At 48.4% G+C, this 13,770-nt stretch overlaps 1 protein-coding gene across 5 annotated transcripts in view; it reads right to left on the bottom strand.

Annotated features, from left to right (window-relative positions):
• tshz2 (teashirt zinc finger homeobox 2) overlaps positions 1 to 13,770 on the bottom strand; it is a 769,641-nt gene that overhangs the window by 412,834 nt on the left and 343,037 nt on the right. The window contains exon 3 of one of the 5 annotated variants that reach the window (XM_072514694.1): positions 11,175 to 11,278. The exons of the other annotated variants lie outside the window; for them this stretch is intronic. The gene's annotated coding sequence lies outside the window, so the exon portion shown is untranslated. Of the gene's footprint in view, positions 1 to 11,174; positions 11,279 to 13,770 lie in introns of those variants that run through there. 5 annotated transcript variants of the gene reach the window in all.

Raw genomic sequence — 13,770 nt, 5'->3', positions numbered from 1 at the left:
CCCGGCTCTGGGTCACTGGCCGTGTGGAGCTTGCACATTCTCCCAGTGTTTGCATGGGTTTCGCCCCCACAACCCAAAGATGTGCAGGGTAGGTGGATTAGCCACGCTAAATTGACCCTTAATTGGAAAAAATGAATTGGGTACTCCAAATATATCAAAAATAAAAAATATAAATAAAAAAAGAATTTTTGGGTTGGCAAAATGTGACAAATGGAGTGCCGGAGGAACAGTGCTGTGGCCTCAACTGTTTACAATTTATATCAATGATTTGGATGAAGGGACTGAATGTATGGTTGCTACATTTATTGATGACACAAAGATAGGTTAAGTGAGAGGGCAAAAATTTGGCAGATGGAGTATATTGTGGGAAACTGTGAACTTGTCCACTTCGGCAGGAAGAAAACAAAAGCAGCATATTATTTAAATTGAGTGAGATGGCAGAACCTGGAAATACAGAAGGATCTGGGTGTCCTGGTACATGAATCACAAAACCTTAGTATGCAGGTACACCAAGTGATTAGGAAGGCAAATGGGATTGTTGTTTATTGCAAGGGGACTGTACCATAAAAGGAGGGATGTTTTGCTACAGATGTACAGGCTGTTGGTGGAACCATATCTAACATACTGAGGACAATTTGGTCTCCTTATTTAAGAAAAGATATAAATGCATTTGACGCAGTTCAGAGAAGGTTCACTTGACTGATACATAGGATGGAGGGGAGGGGGGGAATGTATCTTATGAGGAAAGGTTGGGCAGGCTGGGCCTGTATCCATTGCAGTTTAAAAGGATGTGAGGTGATCTTATTGAATCATAATATGCTGAGGGGTCTTGACAGGGTGGTTGTTTCCCCTTCTAGGGGAGACTACATGTAGGGTACACAGTTTAAAAATAAGGGGCCTCCCATTTAAGACCGAGATGAGAAGATTTTTTTTCTCTCGGAGATTAGGGAGTTTTTGGAACTCTCTTCCCTGAAGTGTGGAGGAAGCAGGGACAGAGAATACTTTTAAGGAAGATGTAGATAATTCTTGACTGGCATGTGAGTCAAAGGTTAACAGAGATATGTGGGAATGTGGAGTTGTGGTGAACGTATTATGGTAACCATTCACCACTGTATTATATTGCTGTTGCCCATGTGGGCTCCACCTATGGACCATTGTACTGTGTTACACCGTTTGTATCATGATGATGCCATTGTGGGCTCTGCCCCCTTGAGGGGAAGTATATAGAGCAGCTGTCCTGTAGGCGGCTCTCAGTGCAGAGCAGTCGCAGGCAGGCACTGTTCTAGTTGATTAAAGCCACTGTTCACTTCAACTCTCTGTCAATTGTGAATTGATGGTCGCATCAATTTAATCAACTACAACATCGCGATGGAAGCAGCCCTCAAACCTGACCGACTGGAACTCGACCCACAGGCTGCGGAAGCCAAAGGGATCTTTTCACACTGGCTCCAATGTTTCGAGGCTTACCTCGCCGCCTCCTCCTCGCCCTCCGTCACCGACGAACAGAAGCTGAGCCTCCTCCACGCCAGGGTGAGCCATCGAATATCCGTGCAACTCGAGGAAGCGACCACATACGCAGACGGGCTTGCGATGCTGAAGCGCCAATACGTGAGGTCGGTGAACAAAGTGTTCGCGCGGCATCTCCTCACCACTCGCCGCCAACGCCACGGGGAATCGCTGGAGGAGTACCTACGCGACCTCAAAGTCCTCGCACGAAGCTGCAACTACAAGGCTGTCACGGCCTCCCAATACATGGAACTTGCCGTCCGGGACGCCTATGTGGCTGGAGTCCGGTCCAACTATGTCAGACAACGCCTGCTCTAGAAGGGCGCCCTCGACCTAGAAGAGACGCTAAAACTAGCCACCTCCCTAGAAGTCGCGTTCCAGAGCCTCAACGCTTAGCCCTCCGACTTCGAGACCCCTTGTGGACACCCGACCAGAGAGTACCCCAGGCCTGTGCTGCGTGGCTGCCCGCCCATCCCGGGGGGCTGCCCTGCTACTTTTGTGGCCAGAGCCAGCACCCCAGGCAGCGTTGCCTGGCTCGGAACGCGAACTGTAGCGACTGCGGCAAGAAAAGACACTGTGCCAAAGCTTGCCTGGCCAGGTCCAAGTCCTCCAAATCACAGGCCCGACTCTCAAGACCCCGCAGTGTGGCTGCGTGCCTGCCTGCTCTGCCCCCTTCGGACGGGTCACCCGCCTGTATTGCCCGTGGGGGCAGCCATCTTCGACTCTGCACAACTCGTGCGACTCATGGGGGCCGCCATCTTGGCCGCCATCTTGACCGCCGCCCGACACGTGCGACCGACGGGGGCTGCCATCTTCCATGCCGCCCGACACGTGTGACCGACGGGGGCAGCCATCTTGGGACCGTCCCACCACCTCTGACCACGCCGGCTACCCGCAACTCGGCGCAGTCACTCTTGACCAGTCACGCCCAAAGCACCTCAGGAACTCCATGATGACAGTCTGGGTCAATGGGCATGAAACACCCTGCCTGTTTGACTCCAGGAGCACGGAGAGCTTTGTTCACCCAGACACGGTAAGGCGCTGTTCTCTCCAAATCTCCTCCGCATCCCAAACAATCTCCCTCGTTTCCGGATCGCACTCAGTGCAGATCCGGGCGTACACCGTCGCGAACCTCGTGATACAGGGCGTCGAATACGCTAACTTTAAACTGTATGTACTCCCCGATCTCTGCGCTCCTCTTCTGTTGGGACTGCACATCCAGTGCAACCTCAGGAGCCTGACCCAAAGGTTTGGTGGACCCCTACCCCCCCCTCACTGTTTGTAGCCTCGCGACCCTGAAGGTCGACCCTCCCCCGCTATTCGCGAATCTCACCGCCGACTGTAAACCCGTTGCCATCAGGAGCAGGCGGTACAGTATCCAGGACAGGACTTTTATCAAGTCCGAGGTCCAGCGGCTCTTGCGGGAATGGATCATCGAGGCCAGTAACAGCCCCTGGAGAGCCCAGGTGGTGGTCGTCAGGACCGGGGAAAAGAACCGGATGGTTGTAGATTACAGCCAAATCATAAACCTGTATATGCACCTCGATGTGTACCCCCTTCCCCGGATAGCGGACATGGTTAATCAGATTGCACACTACCAGGTGTTCTCCACAGTAGATCTGAAGTCCGCATACTACCAGCTCCCAATCCGCCCAGAGGACCGCCACTACACGGCCTTTGAGGCAGACGGCCGCCTCTTCCACTTCCTCCGGGTCCCCTTCGCCGTCACCAACAGGGTCTCGGTCTTCCAAAGAACGATGGACCGAATGGTGGACTAGTACGGGCTGCGGGCCACATTTCAATACTTGGACAACGTCACCATCTGCGGCCACAACCAGCAGGACCACGACGCCAACCTTCAGAAGTTTCTCCAAACCGCCCAAGCCCTCAACCTCACTTATAGCAAGGAGAAATGCGTTTTCTGCACAACCAGTCTAGCCATCCTCAACTATGTCGTGGAAAACGGAGTTCTGAGATCCGACCCCGACCGCATGCGCCCCCTCCTGCAACTCCCCCTTTCCCACTGCCCCAAGGCCCTGAAAAGGTGCCTCGGGTTCTTTTCCTATTATGCCCAGTGGGTCTCCAACTATGTGGACAAAGCCCGCCCACTGATCAAAGCTACCATCTTCCCACTGGCGGCTGAGGCCCGCCTGGCCTTCAGCCGCATCAAGGCAGATATTGCCAAAGCCGCGATGCGCGCGGTGGACGAGTCTGTTCCCTTCCAGGTGGAGAGCGACGTGTCAGAGGTCACCCTCACCGCCACCCTTAACCAGCAGGCAGGCCAGTAGCATTTTTGTCCCATACCCTCAACCCCTCCGAAATTCGACACTCCTCAGTCGAAAAAGAAGCTCAAGCCATCGTGGAAGCTGTATGGTACTGGAGGCACTATCGCGCTGGTAGGAGGTTTACCCTCGTCACCGACCAACGGTCGTTAGCCTTCATGTTCGACAATACACAGCGTGGCAAGATCAAGAACGATAACATCTTGAGGTGGAGGATCGAACTCTCCACCTATAATTACGATATAGTGTATCGTCCTGGGAAGCTCAACGAGCTCCCAGGTGCCCTGTCCCGCAGGACATGCGCCAGCGCGCAAGATGACCGACTCCGGGCCATCCATGATGACCTCTGCCACCCGGGGGTCACCCGGCTCATCCACTACATCAAGGCCCGCAATCTGCCCAAGGAGGTCAGGGCCATGTCCAGGGACTGCCAAATCTGCGTGGAGTGTAAGCCGCACTTATATCGACCGGATAAGGCCCACCTGGTGAAGGCATCCTGGCCCTTCGAGCACCTCAGTATCGACTTCAAAGGGCCTCTCCCCTCTACCAACCGCAACACGTATTTCTTCAACGTCGTTGACGAGTACTCCCGCTTCCCCTTTGCAATCCCTTGCCCCGACATGTCATTAAGGCCCTACATAGTACCTTCACCTTGCTCGGTTTCCCCACTTGCGTCCACAGTGACTGGGGCTCCTCGTTTATCAGTGATGAACTGCGTCAGTACCTGCTCGGTAAGGGCATCACCGCAAGCAGGACTACCAGTTACAACCCCCGGGGAAACGGACAGGTGGAGAGGGAGATTGCGACGGTATGGAAGGCCGTCCTCCTGGCCCTATGGTCTAGGAATCTCCCAGCTTCCCACTGGCAGGAGGTCCTCCCTGACGCGCTCCACTCCATTAGGTCACTTCTTTGCACAGCCACGAACGAGACCCCTCATGACCGCCTATTTGTTTTCCCGAGGAAATCCACCTCCGGCGTCTCGCTTCCATCCTGGCTGAAGTCACCGGGGCCCATACTACTCCGGAAACACGTGAGGAGCCAGAAGTCCGACCACCGGGTCGAGAGGGTCCAGCTCCTTCACGCCAACCCCCAGTACGCCTTCGTAGCGCACCCCGACGGCCGACAAGATACGGTCTCCCTCCGGGACCTGGCACCCGCATGATCCCCTACCATCACCTACCCCCCCAACCTACACAGAACAGCGCCCCCACCCCTACATGGCCTCTACAGCCCCTCCTATACCCCCTCCCCCCATCGTCAACCTACACGGAAGAAGCTCCAGAAGACACACCCCTAGAGTCCACACCTGTGCACGCATTGATGAGTTCAACACCCATGCCCGCACCGACGAGTTCGACACTCGTGCCCGCTGCGAAACCAGAGCTCAGGCGGTCGCAGCGCACGATCAGGGCGCTGGACAGACTCAACCTGTGAGCCCTTCACCCCCGCCGGACTTCAATTTTTGAGCAACGGGTGAATGTGGTGAACGTATTATGGTAACCATTCACCACTGTATTACATTGCACTATGCTGTTGCCCATGTGGGCTCCATCTATGGACCATTGTACTGTATCACACCACTTGTATCATGTTGGTGCCCTTGTGGGCTCCGCCCCCTTGAGGGAAGGTATCTCGAGCAGCTGTCCCGTAGGCGGCTCTCAGTGCAGAGCAGTCGCAGGCAGGCACTGTTCTAGTTGATTAAAGCCACTGTTCACTTCAACTCTCTGTCAATTGTGAATTGATGGTCGCATCAGGAGTTGAGGCCACAATCATATCAGCCTTGATCTTATTGAATGGCAGAATAGGCTTGAGGGGCCAAATGGCCTCCTGCTCCTCATTCCTATGTTCATATAACTAGTGGGTAAGTACAGCAACTTCACACCCTTCATGTATTATAGTGTTGAATCTCTCCTATTTACACTTAAACAATGATTGGCGCTGATAGCTTCCTGTTATTCTTATCACAAAATCTGAGCTGTTTACTTTTAGGAATTAAATAATGATTCTTTGAAGATTTGTGCTTTTGTCCCTTCATAATGAAAAACAATTTTAAGGAAAGATCATAGTGAACTTAATTCAGTGAAAACTGGTCATAAATTAATAACTTTAATTCAGCACTCTGGATTTTGTGCATGTGAGCGATATCGCAGGTCTCTTTGAAAGGAGGATTTCGACTTGAATATGCAATTAAAAAGACAGTGTTTCTTTTTACTAACGCACACATATACAACAGTGACTCCATAATTTGACCCACAGGAAAGGCAAATAGTGCTGGAATTTAAATCAGTCTGACATTTTCTGAATCTATCTAATAAAGGTGCACAATGACCAGTATTCACATTTTTACCATAATTGGTATTTCCCTTGACTTATCAAATGACAAAATAATAATTACTGGAAATTTCTGTAACCACATCTCTAATGCAAGTACAGTACAATTTTATGGACGGAATTTTAAAAATGTATGACCCCTTGCCATTTTGGGAGCAGGAAGCTGTAAATTACTATTACAGCCTGAAGAAAGGCATCATTAACTGGAATCAGTACTTGGATATTTCCCTAAAAATGGTTGAAATGCATTTCTAAAAGGTCCCCCACACTTCAGATATCACTCCTGAGATGGAATATATGGCAGAGCCACTTTGGCCAGCATTCAGTTTACAAAATATTATTCATATATTGAAAAAGCAGGAAAGATGAATGCGATTCTGCCAGTATTTAATACTACTACAGATTATTACATTTAATACAATTACATTGGATTGCCTTGTATAAACTGCATGGAAATAAAAAAGTTCCCATTAAATTTTAACTGACAAACTTTAAATTTTAAAATCTCGAAGGGAAAGTAGTTTAAAGTGATGTTTTCCGCTTTCGTTGAACCTCCTCATATTAGTCAGTATTTGTAATTTCAGCAGTGAAATGTTGTGGGCTCATTTAACCTGAATGTTGGAATTGAGATTCAAGATTGTTATTTGATCACTGCTAAATGCTTCATAATCAGATTGACTGTCAATGGAGCACATTTACTTTACAATATGAATCCGGGATCAAAGCCATGTGGTATAAATTCTACTAACATAGAAATATTGGATTAAAATTGCCAGCTCTAGTTCCTGAGCTTCACAACTAACAGACATAGAAGGTGAGGCAAAGGGATACCAGCCGTCACACTCGTTTTAGTGTTTGCAGTTGATTTTTTTCCCAGATAAAGACAATTCACTTCATAAAAGAAACTTCCTCCAATGTAATTGGAATTTATCAATGAGGCCTAAATTCAATACGTCCCAAAAACAGGCATGAGGATCCGAATGCAGGAGTCTCTATCCTGTGCCTGTTGTTTCCAATGCAGGCAGCATGCCAACTTTGTGCTGCCTGCTAATTTATAAGATTGCCCCCCCCCATTCAGTCAGCACAAACTGCTCAAAATCATGAGAGGCTAACATCAGTTAAATCGAGCCTGAACTGCTTAAAGCTAGACTGTGTCTACATTGTGGCTAGAGCACTGGAAGTCATTCTACAATGGATTCTGACCATAGAAAGACACAACATGGGAAACGACAGCTCCAAGAGTTCCTGATGCTGCACTGGAGGCTTTTGTTGAGGAGATGCAGAGGAACAGAGAAGACAACAAGCCCAACTTCTATTTATATAGCAGCATTAATGCAATAAAATATCCTAAGTTGCTTCACAGGAGCTTAGTGAAACAAAATATGACACGGACCAACATCAAGAAAGATTAGGGGGGCGATTCTCCGAGCCCCGCGCCGGAGAATCGCCGCAACCGCGCCACGATGCCCTGACGCCGGCACGCGATTCTCCAAGGTGCGGAGAATCGGGGCCGCCGATTCTCCGGCCCGGATGGGTCAAGCGGCCGCGCCAACATGACAGAGTCCCGCCGGCGCCGTTCACCCCTGGTCACTGCCGGCGGGAACTCTGTGCGAACAGTTGGGGGGCGGCCTGTGGGGGGGGGGGGGGGGCTCCTTCACCAGGGGGGGCCTCCGATGGGGTCTGGCCCGCGATTGGGGCCCACCGATTGACGGGCCGGCCTCTTCCCCCGCCCCAGGCCTATTTTCTGGCACGGCCGACTCCTGAATACCGACGCCATGTTGAGTCGGGGCCGGCGTGCTAAAGAAGTCCCCCGCGCATGCGCAGGTTGGCATGGCTCAACTGCGCATGCGCGGGTTGGCGCGGCACCCATTTGTCGCTGTGAAAGGAGGCTGGAGCGGCGTGAACCGCTCCAGCGCCGTGCTGGCCCCTTGTGGGGGCCAGAATCGGTCATACCCAGTTCATGCCGTCGTGAAACGCGACGGCATTCATGACGGCGCAAACACTTGGGCTCCATATTGGAGAATCGCACCCCCTAGGTCAAATAACCAAAAGCTTGGTGAAAGATATAGGTTTTAAGGAATGGCTTAAAGGAGGAAAGCAAGGTAGAAAGCCGAGGGGCACGATCTTCCCAAAAGGGAACAAAGTCCCCAAGTGAGCATATTTAGCCGCGTGTTTCCTGGCACTTGCAGTGCCGAGAAACACATGGCTATTTAACGCGACTTACTTTGAATAAGGGGCCTGAACGGGGAACGCGCGGCCGAGGGTGCACATAGCCCCATTTGTTACAATGGGGAGCCCAAAGAGCATGCAACTGGGGGCCTCCGATCCCCTTGGAGATCTTCATGAGTGCCGTTCTGTCAGCTCTGTGCTTGTGGGGACCAATACCAAATGGCGCTCCCCGAGGTGAAGAGATTGAATCGAAAAGCCTCAGATTTCTTGGGAATCTGCACATTAGAGTAAGGCTTACTGCCTCGCTGTAATATGCAGATTTGCAAAAAGTGATCCTTCCCATTGTGGGCGGGATTCACCTTGCAACGTCGCCTGAGATAGGGGTTGTGAGCTGGGTAGGTCCCGGGAGCGGGGTCTCCCAGCTTTCAAAGGCCAGGCTGCGTCGCGGCGAGATGTTTTTCCGACACAGTGTGGCCAGCGGATGGTGCCTGGAAAGTTTTATGGAAGGAATTCCAGAGTTTATGCCTAGGCAACTGAAGGTGCAGCCACTTATGGTGTAGCGATTAAAGTTAGGATGTTCAAGAGGCTAGAATCAGAGGAGCGCAATATCTTGATTGGTTGTGGGCTGAAGGATGTTCCAGAGATAGGAAGGGCAAGGCTATAGAGAGATTTGAAAATAAGGATGAGAATTTTAAAATCAAGATATTGCTTGACCAGGTGCTAATATAGATAGCACAGGAGTGATAGGTGGATAGGGCTTAGTGCAGGTTTCGACACGGGCAGCAGAGTTTTGAATGATGTGTTTTATTCAGAGGGGGCCAGGGGTCCCCTAGAAAAACTCTCTGAAAGTGGTTAAGCCCGAGGACCTGGATACATTGAAGAAAGATGTTCGATGACCTCACCCAAGTGGTCAAGGTCAGTACATGTATCTTCAAATTCTGTAGTCCACCAACTGCACCACCAGCCTCACACACTGTTCAATTTACCGCACTCCCATCACTGACCTACCAACAATCTCCATCAATCACTAATCATACTTCACACTTATATGCTTCCCCTCAGCCTCAGACACTCAGTACTGTTGGAAGCCTCATGCCCACATCTCACACCATGCACACGCTGTCTGCTATTCAACGATGATAGCTACAACACCCAAACAGATTGCATAACACTCATGACTCACTTCCTTCTCTCTTGCAGAACAAGATGGCACATGGCTGGAGGAAACCATAAATGGCGGGGGACAGAGATGGTTGAATGTTCCAATCCAGGTGGGGGAAACATTGTTTGACATCACTAGTGTAGCCATGGCTGAGACCGTGGCCAGCAGTGGAGCTGAAACCATCAATAATGATGGTATCTTCATGCCCAACTGTCCTTCTCATATCCCACTTCATTCTCATCTCATCATCTCCTCTCATTTACAAGCTGCAGATGATATAATCTTGCACCTGTGGCTTTCTCCCTCCCACGACCTCCCCACCAGCCATCACTTACACCCTTATGCTTTTCGCCTTCCAAATTCCCATGAACTGCAAACTGGCCAGATAGTGGTAGACGAGAAAGAGCAGGAAGACAGTTAAGTGTGGTGCTCACACTCGCAGTCACCAACTCAAATAACACTGTACATACTTAGAGGTGGAATTTCTAATTGATGAGGCACGGAGTGTCACAGCAGTCCAGCAGTTTGTCCTCTAACACGTTAAGAGGACTGGGGTGTGGCTGTGGCTTTCCCCTCTCTCAGGATGACAGTACATGTCCTCCCATTATTGGCGGTTCCCCAGTACCTCTTCTCCAGCCAGCCCAGTCCACTGTCACCCATGCTGAACATCATTATACAAGACCATCTGCAGTGTGCTCCACTAAAAGTCAGCAGACTTCCACCAGCCATGCTGGAGCTCTGGTGTAGTACTGTGTGTCAGCACTGGGTCAGGCAAAGACACGCACAAGATGGGCACGAAGGAAACGCATAATGTTGATTATTGACATTTTTATAAATATAATGAAATAATTTTATAAACCAAATATCAATTCGCTTTGGGATTATTTATTTTGTGGTGCCTTTTATTTTTGCAATGTGGACAAGTGGACACCAGAATTGACAGCAAGAGAGGGAAGTCAACGTCTGCGAACTGAAGTTTTCATTTACAGGTTTCAGTCGGAGCGTTGTTCATCATCAGCCTGAGTATAAAGGGGCTATTTAGATTGCTTCTTCTCTTCCTCTTCCTTCTCCCCTTCAGCTGCTCACCATATAGCAGGTGTGAAGTGCTGCCCCCTTATAATGGTGAGGTGGTATAGCATGTAGCAGACCACCAGATATTTGGACACCTGCTCTGCCAAGTGCTGCAGGGCTCCTGTAGAGCATTTCAAACAGTGGCACCATTGTTTCAACACACCAATGTTCTGCAGGATCACATTTTGTCAGGCAGTCCATTTCTCAGTCTATTCTTGTTGCCTATTTGTGCTTGTAAACTGTAACACACTCAACAGCTATATAGTCATCCAGTAGGCACCTTTCGATTTGTTGTAGTGGCTTGAATGAAAATAGCACCACGATCCATTGCTGAAATAAGGTCTCACCCATCCTCTCTCTTTGGGTACCTTGCCCTGCTGTGTGTGCCCTCTGCTCATTCCACCAGTATTCCAAGGGAAATATCTACTACTGCACCCAACTCGGAGAGCAACTGGCTTGTGTAGAAGTCTTGAAGTCAGAAGCAAGTCCTTCATCACATGCTACAGCACTCCCTGTAAACTTTAAAAATCTCTAGAAAGCACCAAAGACTTGTACAATCATAGCAAGAAGCAGCAATGAACCTGAAAGATGATGATCACTTCAAATAGCGCTGATGGTGACCTTCCTGTTGCTGAATATGTTTTCAGGCCTGTATGATGAAGAGCTGCATTACTTGGAATGCCGAGTTCTAAAATCTAGTTTTGGTTTCCTTACTTTGCATTCGAAACAGTTCAGAGCAGGTTCACGAGGCCAATTCCTGGAATGAAGTAAATGTCCTATGAGGAAAGGTTGAGCCTATACTCATTGGAATTGAGAAGGATGATCTTATTGAAACATGAAGTATTCTGAGGGGGATTGACAGTGTAGATGCTGAGAGGATGTTTCCTTTCCTGGAGGAATCTGGAACTTGGGGACACAGTTTCGAAGAGGTCTCCCATTTGAAATGAGGATGAATTTCTTCTCTCAGTGGTCATTAATCTTTGAAATTCACTATCCCGGAGAAAAGTGTAGGCTGGGTCATTGAATATATTCAAGGTTAAATTAGACAGACTTTTGATACAAGGGAGATAAAGGCTATTGGGCCAAATGACCGACCCCTGCTCCTGTTTCTTATGGTTGAATATTCTCATGTTAAATTAAACCACTGCAGTCAATTGAAGACTACTTGTTGATTGATGTCATGGATCTGCCTACTACACTACATACTTCAAGCAGATGCTCACTGTCCACACTAATGTCCTCAACATATATGTCTGGTGCAGTTTGTTCAAAAACAAGTGTTGAACTGAGGGAATACTATGGCAAGAGCAATTTATTGTGTTGTAGATTCATTGAAAATTGGATTTAGGTGAGATGTGATCAACATGTACTGTCTTCCCATTCATTATATTGTCCATTTTCATTTAAACATGGTACAAATTTTGTATTGTGGGAAAGAAGTTTAACTTCAAATAAAAATACAATGCAACTGCACAACAATACCAATCAGATCAATCTAATACCAGACATATTGAAAATGATATCACACAAATGCATAATAGGCAATAAAAATATCAGGATCAATCATGAAAAATGCATTAATTTATCATTTAATTCACATTATAAATGTTTTATTGTGAAGCAAATGTTCAGAATTTCTGGAACAAATGGTAGTTTTCTGTTTTTTAATGTCAGAAATTTGCATCTTTCTCTTGTTTTCTCCTGCTCCCCTCAAGCTTTCCGAGTCCATCTTATCCATTATATCCAGCGCATGTTCCCTTTACCCTATTCCACCAGACACCTTTAGTGCCCCATGTTCTACTTCATTGGGTACTACCCCTGCTTTATTCAATTTACAGTCATCATCTCACTCCTCAAAAAAAAGCACCCTTGACCCCTGTTGTCTTTGCAAACCGTGCCCCACTCCCCAGCCTCCCAAATCTGTGCCAATCCCTCCCTGAAAGTTTAAATCCCTTCAATCAGGTTTCCACTGCTGCCAGAATTCAGAAACGGCCCTCATCAAAGTCACAAGTGTAACCTATGTGATTGATAATAGAACTACTTCTCCTCGTCCTCCTCAATGTATCGGCAGTCTTTGATATGGTTGATCACACCATTGTCCTCCAAAGGTTCTCCTCCATCATCCACCTGATTTACCTGGTTCTATTCTTATCTATTCAGTCATAGCCAGAGAATCACCTGCAATAACCTTTTAAAATACTTTCACAATACATCTGGAGTTCTCTCAGAATCTATCGTTGTCCCTTTCTATTTCTCATCTGCTAAGCATGCTGTCCCTATCAGACATCATCGGAAAACTTGTCATATTCTACATGTACACTGTGAATCTCCGTTCCACCTCACAATCATTTCTTTTGATTTCACCAATGTCTTGAACTTGTCATCCTATCTCGTCTGACATCCAGTACCGTATGAATTGAAATTTCCTCCAACTAATTATTGGGAACGCTGAAGCCACAGTCTTCAGTCTGCACCACAAGCCCCTTTCCCGAACAACCAACCTCATCCTTCTCTCGGAAAATCGACTGAGATTGAAACACACTTGAATTCATGATTTGACCCCTAGATGAGCTTTCATCCATATACCCGCAATATCACCAAGATCACTTGCTCCATTTCTTTAACATCCCCAGATTATGTCCCTGCTTCAGCTCACCTGCTGCTGAAACCCATCTTCCTTCATCTCTTTGTTTCCTCCATCTTTGATGATTGTAATACTCTCTTGACCTCCCGTCTTTCATCCTCCATAAATTTGAACTCACCCAAAGACTTGAGCTTAACTCACATCAAATCCAGTTTACTTATTACTCCTGGTCCATTAGCTCCCAGCCTGTCAAACCCTTACATTTAAAATTCTCATCTTTATAATCTCCTCTACTCACCAAGATCTTCGCTCTTCTCAATTCTGCTCTCCTATGCATCTTTATAATCTCCTCTACTCCTACTACTCATCAAGATCTTCGCTCTTTAAGTTCGCCTTGAGAGGGTCTGCGCAGGAGTTCTACAGGCGGTGGCAACCGTTCCTAGATTATCTCACGGAGCGTTAGAGGAAGGTCGGTCAGCAGCAGCAACCTTGGGGGGGGGGGTTGGACGGGACGTCCTGGGAGGGGGCGGGGAAAGGGGGGACTGCCTGGGAGGGTGGATGAGCAAGAGATAACATGAAGGGTTGGGGAAACTGGCACGTACGGGTGAGGGCCAGTGTACAAAGCTGTGTAAATATATCATTTTGCCATGTATATATCTTGCTCT

The sequence above is a fragment of the Scyliorhinus torazame genome, chromosome 8 (assembly GCF_047496885.1).
Source record: "Scyliorhinus torazame isolate Kashiwa2021f chromosome 8, sScyTor2.1, whole genome shotgun sequence".
NCBI lineage: Eukaryota > Metazoa > Chordata > Chondrichthyes > Carcharhiniformes > Scyliorhinidae > Scyliorhinus > Scyliorhinus torazame.
This window is presented reverse-complemented; position numbering and strand designations above follow the sequence as displayed.